Below are 4,090 nucleotides of genomic sequence, written 5' to 3'. Positions count from 1 at the left end.
TTATAATAATATCAATTTTGAGGCATGATAATAGCCAAATAGTAGAATAGGAAGCCTCAGACCCTCCTGGTCCCATGTAGACATTAACTGAACAACAATACATGCCCAATTGACTTTGTGCAAAATTTTGAAACCAGTTAAGAGGTTCTTACACTCCAGAAAAGCATAAGGACAACTGTATGGAAGCCTAGTAGGAAAACTCATAGCATTCACTTGCCAGAGCCCTTCCCTTGGTACAGGTGCAGTGAGATCAGGAGAAAACTTCCAACTCTCAGCTTCTCCCTGGGAAGGGAAAGAGAAGAGTGAAATGTATATCCAACATCCTGACTTTCATGGGGCTGTCTGAGGGACTGGTTTCTATCTTGCCTGAGTCTAAGCACTGACAACAATAGGGAGCCTGTTTAGGGCTGTAGAACAAAGGTTATTAACATGGCTTGGTCTAGTACACAGTCTGCTGAACAACAGAAAGACACCAGAGTTGCTTCTGAGTAGGAACTGGCAAACATCTTCAATTAGATAGCAGACACAATCCCAGAAAAGGCTTTATATGACTCCAGAACATCTAGTCCAGCTGATTATTGAAAGTCTTCTCTGTATAAAACTGGATTGACAAAGACTGAAATATGTGGCTAATTTTCAAATGCCTAAGTCCCAACAGAAGATAGGGAGGCATAAAAAGAAATAACAGAAACATGGCACAATCAAAGGAACATATTAATTCTCCAGAAACCAACCACAAAGAAGTAGAGATATATGAATTATCAGACAAAGAATTCAAAATAAACTTCATAAGGATGCTCAGTAAATTAAAAGAGAATATAGACAATAAAATCAGGAAAATGATGCATGAACCAAGTGAGAATATCAACAAAGAGAGAAACTATGAAGAAGAACCAAACAGAAATTCTGGAGCTGAAGAATGTGATAATTGAATTGAAAAATTTACTATAGGGACTCAACAGCAGCCTTGATGAGGCAGGAAAAAAGAATCAGTAAACTTGAAGACAGGACATTTGAAATTTTTGAGGTAGAGGACCAAAAAGAAAAAAGAGTAAAGAAAAGTAGCGACAGCCCAAGAGACTTATGAGATGCCATTATGTGGAACAACAAAAGCATTATTGAAGTCCAAGAAAGAGAAAAAAGAGAGAAAGAAGCAGAGAAATAATGGCTAAAAGAAATAATGGCTGAAAACTTACCAAATTTGAAGTGAGAAATTGACATACAAATTCAAGAAGCTCAAAGAACTCCAACTATAATAACTCTAAAGAGACATTACCAAAACACATCATAGCCAAATCATCAAAATTCACAAGACAGAATCTTGAAAGCAACAAGAGAAAAGAGACTCATCATATACAAGGGCGCTTCTATTAGATTGTCAGTAGATTTCTCAGCAGAATCTTTGCAAGCTAGAAAGGAGCAGAATGGTATAGTCAAAATGCTGTAAGAAAAAAAAAAAGGTAACTAAGAATACTATATCCAGTGAAAATGTCCTTCAAAAATGAAGGAGAAATTAAGATTTTCCCAAATAAACAACAAATGAGGGAGTCTATCACAACTAGACCTACCCTACAAGAAATGCTGAAGGGAGTCCTTCAAATCAAAATGAAAGAATGATAAATAGCAACAGGAAACTATACAAAAATATAAAACTCCCTGATAAGGTTAAATGTATATATAAAAATATAGGATCTTGTAGTATTGTAATATAGGTGCATAAGTAATTTAAAATCTGGTATAGAATTAAAAAAAACAAAAGCATAAAAAGTAATTATAACTCTGTGTTAATAGATGCACAATATAAAAAGGTAATTTGTGCCATCATTAAAGTGGGGGTAACAGAGATTTAAAGGAGTAGAGTTTTCATATGTGATTGAAGGTAAGTTGTAAGTAAGTTTAAAATAGATGGTTATAACTTTAAGATGTTTTACATAATTGCAATGGTAATCACAAAGAAAATATCTATAGAATATACACAAAGGGAAATAAGAGGCATATCAAAACATGTCTCTACAAAAAAATCAATGAAACACAGAAGGAGGCAGCAAGAGAAGAAAGAAGGAGCAAAATAAGGTATAAGACACACAGAAAACAATTAACATGATAGAAATAGTAAGTCCTTCCCTAACAGTAATTACTTTAAATGTAAATAATCACTCAAATTCAAAGGCATAGATTTGCTGAATGGATTAAAAAAAATAAACAACAACAAAAAACCAAGATCCAACCATATGCTGTCTACAAGAGATTCACTTTAGATCTAAGAACACACATAGTCTAAAAGTGAAAAGATAAAAAAGATATTCCATGTATGGAAACCTAAAGGGAGCAGGGGTGACCATACCTATATCAGCAAAAATAAACTTTAAGACAAAAAATGCCACAAGAGACAAAGGAAGACATTGTTTAATAATAAAAGGCTCAATTTACCAGGACAATGTAATATCTGTAAATGTATATGCAATTAACATTAGAGCTCTCAGATATATGAAGCAAACATTGACAGACCTAAAGGGAGAAACATACAGCAGCATAATAATAGTAGGAGACTTCATACTCTACTTTCAGCTATGAATGGGACAACAAGACAGAAGCTCAGTAAGAAAACATAGGAAATATACATTAGTACAGCCATTATGGAAAACAGTATGAAGGATCTTCAAAAAATGAAAAATATAATTACCATATAACCCAGCAATCACATTACTGGGTATATATCCAAAGGAAATGAAATCAGGTTGTTGAGATATCTGCATTCTCATGTTTATTGCAGCACTATTCACAATAGTCAAGATATGGAATCCACCTAAGTGTTCATCAATGAATAAATGGATAAAGAAAATGTATATATACACAATGAAATGCTATTCAGCCTTAAAAAAGGAGGTAATCCTGTCATTTGTGACAATATGGATTAACATGGAGTACATGATGTGAAGTGAAATAAACCAGGCACAGAAAGACAAATATTGCATGATGTCACTCACATATGGAATCTATAAAGGTTGATCTCTAAGAAATAGAGAGTAGAATGGTGGTTACCAGGAGCTGGAGCAGCAGTGGGGAAGGAATTGGGGAGATGTTGGTCAAAGGTTACAAAATTTTTGCTAGATAGAAGGACTAAGTTTAAGAGATGTATTGTACAACATGGTACCTATAGTTTAATAATATATTATATTCTTGAAAAATGCTGATTTTAATGTTCTTACCATAAAAATGACAACTAGTGAGGTAATACATATATTAAGTAGCTTGATTTAGCCATATCGCAGTGTATATATATTTCAAAACATCACATTGTACATAAGTATATATAATTTTATCTGTCAATTAAAAGAAGACTTGAACAACACTCAACAATATATACCAATTAGACATAATAAACATATACAGATTACACCCAACCACAGCAGAAAAAATATTCTTCTCAAGTTCACATGGAAAATTCTCCAAGATAGATGTAGGCCGCACATGTTAGGCCACAAAACAAGTCTTAACAATATTAAGAAGGTACCAAGTATCTTCTCCAATCACAATGAAATAAAAGTAAAAATCAAAGCAGAAAGAAAAAAGGAAAATCCACAAATATGTGGGAATTAAACAACTCACTTTTAAACAACCAATGGGTTAAGGAAGAAATCACAAGGAAACTTAGAAAATATCTGGAGACAAATGAAAATGAAAACACAACATACCAAAACATGTGGGATATGGTAAAAGCAGTACTAAGAAGGATGTTTATAGTGGTAAACTCTTACATTAAAAAATAAGAAAGATCTCAAATGAACAGTCTAACTGCACACCTTAAGAAACTAAAAAAGGAAGAAAAAAGGAAACCAAAAATTACCAGAAGGAAGGAAATAATAAAGATTTGAAGAGAGATAAAAGAAATAGAAAATAGAAAAACAACAGAGAAATTAGTGAAACCAACAGTTGGTTTTCTGAAAAAGTCAACAAAATTGACAAACATTTAGCTAGACTAATAAAGAAAGAAAAGAGAAATCTCAAACAACTGAAATTAGAATGAAAAAGGGGACATTACAAATAATGTCACAGAAATAAAAGGGATTATAGGAAACCACTATGAACA

The sequence above is a fragment of the Cynocephalus volans genome, chromosome 10 (genome assembly GCF_027409185.1).
Source record: "Cynocephalus volans isolate mCynVol1 chromosome 10, mCynVol1.pri, whole genome shotgun sequence".
NCBI lineage: Eukaryota > Metazoa > Chordata > Mammalia > Dermoptera > Cynocephalidae > Cynocephalus > Cynocephalus volans.
Note: the sequence above shows the minus strand (reverse complement) of the source record.